At 53.7% G+C, this 12480-nt stretch overlaps 1 pseudogene; it reads right to left on the bottom strand.

Annotated features, from left to right (window-relative positions):
- Positions 1-229: 229 nt before the first annotated feature.
- On the bottom strand, positions 230-7241 carry LOC121833636 (annotated as a pseudogene).
- Positions 7242-12480: the final 5239 nt, after the last annotated feature.

The raw sequence follows: 12480 nt of genomic DNA, 5'->3' as shown, positions 1-12480 counted from the left end.
GCACATTGTTTGTTTGCGTCGCGAAGTAGTGGTTACGATATATGGTTGTCGGAGGAAAATGCAATGCTTTTGGCGTTTGAAACGTGTACGTCTTGACAAGATAACATTTTTATAATCTAAAATTATCCTACATATAAATTATCAATATAAAGGGGGAATTAGGAAAGCTCCGCGGGGTGCCGGACATTTTTTTACTACGGTTCTTGAGGTGAAAGCGGGTATAGTGCTATCAGTTCGTGGACGCATCCATGTACCGTGACAATAATAATCCCTGGAGAAGGGAAACAAAGGACAAACACAAATCTCCAAGCACTGCTAGGTGACTGGTGCGCACCGAAAAAATCCGCCTTGTCCTGATATTGAACCAGGGACCTCTGCATTTCAGTGGAGCGCTCTATCAACTAAGCTAACCAGGAATGAGACGTCAGTAGAGCAAAGGGGTTTTCTTAGCTGCCATCAGTCGAAGACCAACAAGGATGAACGGCCTGCATTTTAAGGTTATGATTATAATGCAATTAATGCAAAGGTGCAAGCGAGCTTGCGGTTTCTCTACTGACATCATACTAGTTAGCTCAGTTAGTAGAGCGCTTCACTAGAAATGGAGAGGTGACATGGTTCGACACCCGGACCAGGCAGATTTTTTCGGTCGCGCACCAGTCACCTAGTTGTGTTTGTCCTTTGTCCCTCTTGTTCCCCTTCTCCAAGGATTATTTTTGTCATTCTTGTTCAGCTCGCTTGCACCTTTGCATTTAATTGCATTTAATTGCAGGCGCCTGCGCACGCCACGCATTGGGCGCGTTCAGTAGCGGCCCCGGAGTCAAGGAGTCACTGACTCCTTCCACTGGACGGCCAAAAGTCACTTCCGGTGCACGTAACTCCGGGGCTTCGGAGTCAAGCTCCGAAGCACCGAGTCCGGAGACGTGCGTAGAGTCAAAGGAGCCAAAATGACGTCATTTCCTGACTGGTGACGATTTCCGGCGCTAAAAGAGAACAAAAACAAACAAAATGGCGGGATAAGCTGCTTCGGTTCTGTCGCGGGTGTGCAGTGTAGGAATTTGCGTACCGACGCCGATTCGCCGTTTCCCACGTGGTCCGTCAACAACCCGAGTCCAGCCTGGTTCTTTCACGGGAGCGGGATTCCGCTCCCAGTTTATTCGTACAACAAAACACAACGCTACAAAACACTTAATCTAAACTACAAATACACGCGACATTATACAAATATTTACAAACGCACGTTAAGACCAACGCTAAACACAAAGTAGGCCCTTAGGCCTCGCGTCCCGCGATATCCAGATCCGGTCGCCACCCACTTGCCTGCCAGTGCCTGCGTCTCGGTCGCGTCCGGAGTTCTTAGAGGCCTCTTGCCCCCTGCCCCACCGAGTATATATCTATCGATGGGCGAGGAGGTTTCTCCTCGCCTGCCACGGGGGCGCCTGCAGCGCCCTCCAGTGGCTAGGAGAGAAAGCGGCGCGTCGGGAGCCGAATTCGAGATCCCGATCGACCCCGCGGCAACACGACCATGTGATCGTGTCGCGGCCAAGATTGGCCGAATGGTTTGATGGGCGCCCTCGTGAATTCACGGTGCGCCATACTCCCCTCTCCTAAAAATCGAAGTACGCCGGAATTCAGACGTACGGCTAGGCTGCTGAAAACACCGTCGCTTGGTTTGGCCTGGAGACCCCCCACACGCACACACACACCGCTGGTCCCATGGGTCGTCCTCACTGAGGTCCATCAGTTCGCCCGAGACCTGGGGTGCGCGGCCACCGCACACCTCACAGTAGACCTTGCCGGCTTCGGCTTGGCGGCAACCTCCGGGGCAACGGGGTCCTTGAGCAGTGTGCCTGGCCACCATGAGACTGGCCCCCCCCCAGGAAGTGGTGCACTGGAGAGGGACTGTGGTTGTGACCCAGCTGCGACAGCCCTCCCGGAGCGCTGTGGGGCTGGAAGTCCAATGTCACTGAGAACTGCCCTCGGCGTCCTGTGTGGCGTCGCGGACGTCCAACGAGGCTCCCCGAGCTGTGGTTCCGGCCGGGGAGTACGCCGCCCGAAGACGAGGAGTTCAGCCCAGGCTGGTGTTTGTCCAAACGGCGACTCCTCCTTTCATCCTCTCCCAGAGAGGACCATTCGGTGCACACCAAGTTGCGTCTCGAAGCAGTAGCCGCAGGGGCGATGACGCACAAGATGGGAAAAGTCCAAGGCGAGCGCCCAGCGAGGGAGCAGTACCCTAACACCAACAGCAACGCCTCACACAAAAAAAAAAAAAAAAACATTCAAAGCAAAAACAAGAAAAACAAACACTGAGGGTTCCGAGGCACCCTCCCCCCACCCACAAAGAAAAACAATACAAAAAAAATGCCGGGAACGCCGATTTCGGATCGCTCCCCCTCTTCTTCCCTTTCCCGGGTTACGGAACGCCGATTTCGGATCGTGCCCCCTCTTCTTCCCTTTCCCGGGCCACGCACTCTACGAAGTTCCGATCCCATCGGGTTGCCTCCGGCTACGCGTGTTGTAGCTGTGCCGCGGTGGTCCCAGGAACTCCCGAGATCGTTGGCGCCCGCGAATGCCCCTTTGCGGCCGCTTGACCGGCTCATCCCCTTCCCTGGGGAAAAAGGGTTTCAGTTCGCCGATGTGAACTGTCCCGCGGACGAGATCAGAATTCTGGTCCCTCAGCGTGTATGTCAGTCGAGACTTCTTGGAATCGATGACAAAGGGGCCAACCCACTTGGGGGCCAACGCCGCCGAGAAGAACTTACTCGCATCGCTCTGCACGTGACTTCGCCGCAGAACGGTGTCGCCCACCTCGAACTGCGCATCGCGGTGCGCTTTGTCATAGGTGCTCTTCTGCTCCGCCCGCGCGCGAGCCCTGTTTCCGCGGGCGGCGTCCAGCGCCCGCGACAGTCGCTCTCTTGTGCGCGTCGCGAAATCCTCGTGCGAGGGTACCGCTCTGGCCGCGCTCTGTCGCGGGCGAAGAACCGCATCGGTCGGCGTAGAGAGTTCTCTGCCGAAGTTCAAAAGCGCCGGCGTGAACCCAGTGCTGCGGTTGAGGTTGGACCGCAATGCAAACGAAATCGAATCCAAGTGCAGATCCCAGTCCCGCTGCTTACGAGCATACGCCCCGAGCAGCGGCTTGATGTCGCGGTTCCGCCGCTCGGTCACATTTGCTTGTGGATGGTAACACGAAGTCTTACAATGCTTAATCCCGAGGGCCTGGCAGGTTGCCGCGAAGACTTTCGAGCAAAATATCGAGGCGTTGTCACTCACCAGTCTCTCGGGGAACCCGTAGCGACACCAGACTTCGGACAGCCTGCTCAGGACTCCCTTGGCTGTCACCTTCCGCATTGGAAACATCTCGACGAATCCGGTGAAGTGGCAAGTGACTACCAACACATGTTGATAGCCTCCGCTTGACCGCGGCAGGGGTCCCATCAAGTCGCAGGCCGCGATCTCCCATGGCCGCGTACTCACGATGGGCTCGAGCAGGCCGGGTGGTCTGCCGCCCCTGGGCTTGCGCTCTTGGCACACTGCGCAGCTACGGACATAACGGCACAGCTGCCCCTTCATGCCCGGCCAGGTAGCGAAACGGCGCAGCTTATGCCACGACTTCGGTGCACTGCCGTGACCGTCCGCATCGTGGTAGTGACGCAGCGCTGCCACTCTGAGATCGCGGGGAATCACGGTCTTGAACGACTCACTTGAATCGCTCTCTTCCGGGAAGTAGCGCAGCAGGACGCCGTCCCCATCGATCAGGTAAGATTCCAGCTCACCTGCTTCGATGTCTGACTCCTGGGCGATGGCACTTGGCCCTCTCGGTGTTCCGGAGTGCCGGAGCGTCTTTTCGCCCGTCTGGTCAGGATCCATCTCTTGCCTGAGCCGGTCGAAGATAGCGCGACAAAACGAATCGCTCTGCTGCGCTTCGTACAGTTCCGTTCGGTTGAACGCCGGTCCCAGTGAGGTAATCGCCTCAGCCAGCTGCGCGACGCCGCCACAGTGGGGAGCGGAGCGCGAGGCGGGATTTCCCGTCTCCTGGGGGATGGCCCCGCCTCCGTAGTCTGCTGCCTCGCGCGGTGGGGGATCCACGGGTGCGCGGGAGAGGGCGTCGGCCACCACATTTGTCGTGCCCTTCCGGTACCGAATTCGGTACTCGTACTTCTGCAGTGTCAAGGCCCAGCGCGCCAGTCTTCCGGCGGGTTCCTTGATTCGGGAGAGCCACGCGAGGGCCATATGATCCGTCTCGATCGTGAATTCCGTCCCCTCGACATAATGATCGAACTTCTTAAGAGCAAAAATGATGGCGAGGCATTCGCGCTCACTCACCGTGTAGTTCTTCTCTGCCGGGTTCAGCGCCCGGCTGGCAAATGCCACCGGGCGGATCTCTCCCTCGGTCTCCTGCAAGAGCACCGCGCCGAGTCCCTGGTCGCTGGCGTCCGTCTGGATCGTGAAGGGCCTATTCAGGTCTGGCAGTTTGAGGGATGCTGTACGCGCCAAGGCCTCGGTCAGCTGGAGGAACGCCTCCTCCTGCGGCGCCTCCCAGCTCCAGGGAGCCGCTTTCCTCAGCAATTGCGTGAGGGGTGCCTGCATGGCTGCGCAGTTCGGGATGTAGGCTCGGTAGTATCCTATCATGCCGAGAAAACGGCGCACTCCCCCGACATCGGTAGGGACTGGGAACTCCAAGATCGCCCGCAACTTGTCCGCGTCGGGGGAAACTTTTCCTCTCTCGATCCGGAATCCCAACAAGCTGATCTCAGAAGCTCCAATTTGGGCTTTAGTCGGGTTAAGTGTGAGGCCGGCCATCCGCAGTTTGCGCAACACGTCCTCGAGGTGACGAAGGTGGTCCTCGAAAGTTTCCGAGTACACAATGATGTCGTCCAGGTACGCGAGCGCGTGCTGCCACTTGGCATCTCCGAGCACCCCGTCGATCAACCGCTGAAATGTCATCGGTGCACCTGTTAATCCGAACGGCATCCGAGTGAACTCGAACAAGCCTCGGTGACACACGAATGCAGTTTTGCTTTCGTCGTCCGGGCTCATCTCCACTTGGAGGTAGCCTTTGCTTGCGTCGAGGGTAGTGAAATACTTCGCCTTCCCCAGATTCGAGATGATTTCTTCGATGCTCGGAAATGGATACGCATCTTTTACGGTCACCGCGTTCAAGCGCCGATAATCGACGCAGAGTCTCGATGTTCCGTTCTTCTTGGGCACCAAAACCACCGGGAATCCCCAGGGGCCTGATGACCGGCGAATGATTCCCGACTTCAGGAGCTCATCGACTGCGGCATCTATCGCTTTTCGCTTCGCCAGGCTCACAGGACGCGGATTGGACTTCCAAGGGCGTGCGTCCCCAGTTTCAATGCGATGTTGCACCTGCTTAGTGCAGCCCGGCTGTTCGGTGAACATTTCGTCAAAGTTGTGCAGCAAAGCCGCCAACCTCTCTCGCTCTGGTCGAGACAGTCCATCGGCATTGGCCAACGGGTGGCCCATTCCGTCGCAGTGCTCGGCGGAGCTCGGAGTTGGGTGACTCATGGCGTCGTCGCGGTCGGTTCTTTCCTGTTCTGTCGCTTTTCCCAGCGCTGCCGCCATGGCCCCCATGGAGTGCTCTCGGAAACTTGAAAGGGGTGCATGTGCCCCCTCTCGGTACCCGCCACTTGCCACGTCAATGATGATGCCGGTGTGGGCCAGGAAATCCCGTCCCAGAATGATGGGCACTGTCAGCCCGGCCAAATGGACGAACCGCTGTCTCTGCGCCCGTTGATTCCAACGTACCACGAGACGCACTGCTCCCCTCGAGGTCGTCGACCCACAAGCCAACTGGAAAGTGGTCTCCCCATGCCTCACCCGAACGGACTTCTGTTGGAGATGCCTGAGGACCTCGTCCCCAATTAGCGACGCACTAGCCCCGCTATCCAGAAGAGCTGCGAACTCCTTTCCCGCCACCGTCAGGGAAATAAATGGGGCCGCGGTGCTTGTCACTGTTCCGACTCGATACGCCGTCGGCACGCACACAGTCGATGGGGTGTCGGGGACCCGCTCGTTGGTCTGTTTCGCCGCCGATAACTTTATCGGCGGCCTCCTCCGTTTCCCAGTATCTCCCTTGTGCAGTCGCGCCTATAGTGCCCGATTTCGTGGCACCGAAAGCAGCGGCCTCGCCAACCTGGGATAGGACTCTCCCCAGTGGGACGTGCGATGCGCTCACCCCTTTGTGGCAGCGGGTCGGCGGCAGACTGCTCCTGGGCTGCGGCGATCCGTGGTGCGCCGGTCGGCCGGAATTCCGCCGCGTGGACGGCCGCGCTCCCTCCTCGGCGTGATCCTGGCTCCAAGGCGTCATCTGTGAGCTCCCAGGGATTCCCGCTCGGCTCCCCGCTGGCCGCCGCCATTGCGGCTTCCCCCCGTCGACACCCACGTGGCACCGGCCCGTGCCACGCGCATCGGGGTTCGAGCGTGTCGATTGGTGCTGGGGGAAGGTGGTACCTGCGCTCCGCCAGTATGTCGGCCTGAACCTTGCGTGCCTCCTGTGCGAGCTCACTCAGACTTCCGAATGGGCGCCCACGCAGGTACCGCGAAAAGGTGGGATGCGCCTGCCTCACCACCCGCTCGACCTGCTCCTGGTTCGTAGCATTCGGATCGGCGATCTGCAGGAGTTCCTGCATTGCCCGCAGGTACTCAGCAAAGGGCTCAGCGGGAGCCTGCGTTCTTTCATCCAGTTCCCTGCGCATTCTTGGCAGGTAGTCTGCCGGCAAGAACTCTTGTCGGAAGAGGGCCGTGAACTCGTCGAGAGTTCCGGCTGACTCGCCCACAAGGCGATGCCACCTGGCTGCTGGGCCTACAAGAGCCACCGGCAGAACTCTGCCTAGCGTCTCCTTCTCTGTCAGGCCGGTAGCCTTCCGATATCGCTGGATTTCCAGCAAGAAGTCGGTCGCGCTCAGAGCTCGATCGCTGTGTCCGCTGTACTCCGGCACCGGAATGCGGATGAGGGTTTTTGGCGACGGCGTTTCCCTCTGCATGCTCTGTAAGGCCTGAGCGAACGCCGCAACCAACGCCGTGGATTCACGGGACATCTCCGTGCTCTGCGGCATAGACACTACTGGCGATACCGTCGGCGTTTCCGGACTCAGCCCTACGGTCATCTCCGCGGCGTTCCCCTCCGCCAACCCCGAGAGCCGTCGCTCTTTTTCCGCTTGTGTCGTCGCGACGTCCGCCAAAAACATTAAATCTGTTAGCGCGAAATTACCCGCGGCCATCCCGAACACTTGTTTGGACGTGCTCTTTCCACCTTCACAGTGCCGCGGTATAGACCCGCCAACCAGGGGGACCGCCCCGCGTGAACTTTCACGCAGTGTCGTCGACGGACGTTGCGACCGTAATTACGGCTCGCCAGCCCCAACGTTGATGCGCCATTTGTGGGAATTTGCGTACCGACGCCGATTCGCCGTTTCCCACGTGGTCCGTCAACAACCCGAGTCCAGCCTGGTTCTTTCACGGGAGCGGGATTCCGCTCCCAGTTTATTCGTACAACAAAACACAACGCTACAAAACACTTAATCTAAACTACAAATACACGCGACATTATACAAATATTTACAAACGCACGTTAAGACCAACGCTAAACACAAAGTAGGCCCTTAGGCCTCGCGTCCCGCGATATCCAGATCCGGTCGCCACCCACTTGCCTGCCAGTGCCTGCGTCTCGGTCGCGTCCGGAGTTCTTAGAGGCCTCTTGCCCCCTGCCCCACCGAGTATATATCTATCGATGGGCGAGGAGGTTTCTCCTCGCCTGCCACGGGGGCGCCTGCAGCGCCCTCCAGTGGCTAGGAGAGAAAGCGGCGCGTCGGGAGCCGAATTCGAGATCCCGATCGACCCCGCGGCAACACGACCATGTGATCGTGTCGCGGCCAAGATTGGCCGAATGGTTTGATGGGCGCCCTCGTGAATTCACGGTGCGCCATAGCAGTTTGCTCGCTTTTGTTAATGAAAAGTGCTCAAGGTAAGACGAATAACGCGTCCGAATTTCTTTTGGAGGTAAGGCTCCTTCGGAAAATGCATTGGACCGTATTTTGCTTGGTTTGAATATGCTAATAAACAACGGAAACGTTCATTTGACGCCGTGTCTTGATCGCCGTTGCACGGAAACGCGGATAGTCCTGTCCGCGCTCAACAGAGCAAGGCAGGGTATGACCGCGACTTTGGAAGCCGGTTGGACACTCACGCAGAGCATGATACCGATTAATGTTTTGTTTGCGTAGCTAAATCGGGGTGCACGTTGGCTGAGGCTCGCTTCGGCCGACAAAACCTTGAACGCCGAGCGCGGCCGAATTTCCCGTGTGCATACGAGTTCGTTACGAAGGGCAAAACAAACGTATGGCCGTATAAAAGTATCGCAACCGGCGGCGTAGATTCGCCGAGCTCTATATTTTACGTGTGCTGACGACGGTTTTTGTCGGCTTTTATAACAGTAGCTGCCTTTGCACCGCCAAGCGAAGGGCTCGATCGCGTTGCATCGCTTCGAACAGCAGCGCTGATGTGTACAATCACCCGTTTTTTCTGCAACGACCTTGTAAAGACTTCAATACTGGCGTCAAATAAAAGCGATCGTGCTCGCCATCGTCTGCTTCCAGTTCGGAGACCGTCTGGCACAGGGGAGGAAGCGGAAATTGCGTAGAAGCAGGTTTGGAGCAGCGGGTTTTTTTGCCGTTCAGTAGGCGCTCCGATGACTCCGACTCGAATCACTCCGTTCGGAGGCAAGGGAGGCGCTACTGAACGCGCCCATTGCTGTGAAGCGGCGAGCGTAGAAAGATCCCGGATGTACGCGGCGGCGCTGCGGTCGTATAGGCTGGAGGATCCAACCGTTTCCGAGCGTTCCGTAAACCTTCGGCGATCACGTTTGGCTTGCGGCTTGGCAGCGCGAAGTGGCTCCCCTTCTGAACTGATCTTTACCCAGTGTTTGCTGTCGTTTATGGCCAATGAAGTGTCATGCAGAATTAGTGCTTAGTTGTGCAGCAAATGCAATGCGAGCCGCCCGCTTCACCCGGCCTATTCAGTACATGCTTTAGTGGCGCCCTCTCGAGCCGTCGACACGTGAGTGCGGCAGACGTGAGCGCTTTCTGAGCTCACTACCTTTCCTCTAGTGTAGACCTTTTCATCCTCTTCCGCATGGGCGCTGCCATCTTGGAATCACGTGACGCGGCAGCCGGCAGCCATTAGGTTGCTTCAAGTTGCTGCTCCGCTCTCCCCACTGAGCCTTGGCGGATGCGTTGTAATCGTGTTTTTCGTCGCGTTTCGCCGCGCTTTCTTGTCTGACTTCGGAAACTGTAGCCCGATACGTCTACTCGACGACTAAGACATCACGAGGGTTCAAAGGTCCTTATGACAATTAAGGTTGCTTTACTAATAGTGGTGGAACATTTTCAGTAAGAAGCGCGTATATTTATATCGTGTATTTAGGACCGGAAGGCGTCAAGAATAGTCAGCGCAAGGAGACTATCTGTATTTCCTGAAAGTATCGTTCTTTGTATTTAGAATATATCGAAATCTGTTCCTTTTGATTATCTGACGAAACTCGCGGCGGAGATAGACAACGAACGTTTAACTTGTGTTTTATCTGAGGCTAGAAGTAATGGTACGTCAACATCAGGCGATTTGTTTGTTCCTTATATCATTCCTACATCTGTTTGAGTTTCCCATTCCTTTTTTGCGACGTAGACATTCGGTTGGTCGGTTTGCTTATAAAGATTAAGAAATTGTATACCGTGCTCGCTCCCATTTCGACAGTCATTTAAGTGATTTATTGATTCTATTTAGATAACCAGTTGAGACTTCCCGCGTAAGAAACTGCAACGACAATAGTAGCGAGTTTTGGAATAGCGTGCACAAAGATATAAAGTCGTTTCTATTTGCTAATTGAAAACGTGTTTTGGGTTCGGGATATGCGTAATAATTTCGACGCTTTTTTTGCGTACGCTGTTTTACTTTTTGCCAGTATCTAAAATCCGCAATATTTAACGCAAAGAAAAAAAGAGAAGCCGTTTGCATAACAATTACTTGAGTCCAGGATTGTCGATGGCGAATAGAGCTTTACTTTTGGTGGCTGGCGACGCCGAAATTTACGAAGCGAATCTGTTCAAACAAAGAAATATTTGTTCACACAGGTCTGTGAAGTGTTGCCTAGCGCTAGAATTTAGCCAAACTTTCCCAGGTATTTCTCCTCCTGCATCCTTTAATTTTATTTGACCAATTTTACGAAAGACAAATGTCAGATTTAACTTGACGGGCCTGTGACATATCATATCTTGAGTAAGCAACTGTTAATATAAAATTAATTTATTTCCAAGGATCACTTTCGCGAAATGCTGCTTGTGAGTACTTTCGCAGGGTTGTTAATATAAGAAATTTCCTACTCGGCCTGTCAAAACATGCTTAAGTACTGAATTTTTTTTTTTAAGAGGCCGAGACCAATCTTTTAGTTACATCAATTATCTGCGTCATTACATGATACGTTTTTAGTTTGCAAAGTTCTCTAAATGTTGGGTGCCCACAAAAACCAAACAGTGAGTAGTAAACTCGCGAGTTCATCTGTTCTGGCTGATTCAGCAGATTGCTAATCAAGCTGTCGATATGCTTCTTCATATTCACGTGTTAGTCTCTTCATTAGTTTCTTTTTCTGGAAACTGGTGGTCATCGGGCACGGCCGTAGACGATGGTAATCTTCCCTGTACATCAGTCAGGAGTTTCGCAACCGACCATAATCAGATACATCAAAAGAGTTGGTAAAAAAAAGCCCGCGATTTAGGCTCAAATACACCTCGTCGTCCTCAAAGTGGCTCAATACCACTGTTTCATTGGTTGTGTGCTACAAGAAAATAATCGTATCACAAAATTACGCAAAAAGAACGTAAAACAGCACCATAGCCGCGTTCACGTTGAAACCGAAACCTAATGGCACCGAGTGCATCAGCGCCCTCTATCCGCCGGTGAGGCAACTAAACCCAAGCCAGGACCAGGGACGTGATAATTATTTTTTACTTGTTTTTGTCATTTTAATTTGCCAATAACTTTTAAAATGAAGCGAAATTTGAGAAAATATAAGTTTCACCAGGTTACTACGTTCAGTGCACTCAGGTTAGGTGCAAATTAAGAACCAGTCAAAAAGTCAATGCACAGCGAAAAAGAGATTAGTGATGGGACGAATCTTTATCCGAATCGAGATTCGGAGACGAATCTGAAGATTCGGAAAGATTCGGAAAAGTAGCCGAATCTCAAGCGATTCGGAAAAGTTCGGAAAGATTCGGAGCGTTGCCATGGTTGCCAAATCACGTTGATGTGTGTTTCAACTGTTCGTGATATTAAATTAAATAAATTCTACAAAGTGCACGAAATAATATTGTAATATAATATTAGAGTAATAAATAATATGTTCCGCTTTGTTAATATTATTTTGGATGTTTATCGAGAACGGTAGCCTAGCCAGACATCGCGGAAAAATTGGTTTCGGTTCCGGATCACGACCCAAATAGGCATGTTGGTGCACGCACGTGGAAACACATGCGCATGTTTTCATCGCCGCAAGAGATCGATGCCGTACATGCTGTTCGGTACAGACACATTTCGTGCCCATAATTACTATCGCAGTGGCACACACCACATAAGTGAGTATGTTCAATTCGATTATCTCCAACGAGTGCCCACTGAGGTATTTCTATTGGAACACGGGAAACAATCTGAAACTCCTGGTTAATGCAGGCTTTCCGATTTAGTGTTTGTTTCCGAACAATGAAGTTGTTTTGGACACCCCTGTGTTGTGTTTCTTTTTTATCAAATAAAGTTCATGTACACAAAACTTGCTGCCGAGAACGGAGAAACGACAGTTTTTCTTTGCCACCGGTGCCAGTACGCGGCCTAAGTTGTGACGAGCAACATTCATCTCGCTCTCGCGCCTTACAGGTACAGACATACGCAGCTCTAGAGAGGGAGACGAATAATTTCCTTGCCTGAATATATATTTATTGTGAGTTGCCGCAGATTACATATAATACACAGCGTTTCGCTACATTGCACCGATCACCGCGAAACCGCACAGAAAGCGAGACCGTGCATTGGTTAGGCCTACGTCAACCACATCGATCAGCTCAGCTGGACCTGGGCGCGTGCCAGGGTTTACAATGACAACGTTGAAATAAACAAGACGATATCTGGTTATATGCGGGAACAGTATTTAAGAAGCGCACAACTGACCGCATACGCGAGGTTTACGACAACCTTCATGCTGCCGCCTGCATCCAGCGACGAATCTGACGAATCTCCGAATCTGCCGAATATTCGTCGCGAAAAGTTCGGAAATTTCCGAATCTGTCCGAATCCGAATCTCCGGTGATTCGTCCCATCACTAAAAGAGATACTCCCGCAAAGCGTAGACGGTTAAACAGCGACTCTCTCTTGCTGCTTTGACCTTCAGCGTTGTGTCCAAATAAATATAAAAACAACAAA

The sequence above is a fragment of the Ixodes scapularis genome, unplaced genomic scaffold (genome assembly GCF_016920785.2).
Source record: "Ixodes scapularis isolate PalLabHiFi unplaced genomic scaffold, ASM1692078v2 PGA_scaffold8__174_contigs__length_109621045, whole genome shotgun sequence".
NCBI classification, from domain to species: Eukaryota; Metazoa; Arthropoda; class Arachnida; order Ixodida; family Ixodidae; genus Ixodes; species Ixodes scapularis.
The sequence above is the reverse complement of the archived record's forward strand: the minus strand, read 5'-3'. Positions and strand labels throughout refer to the sequence as shown.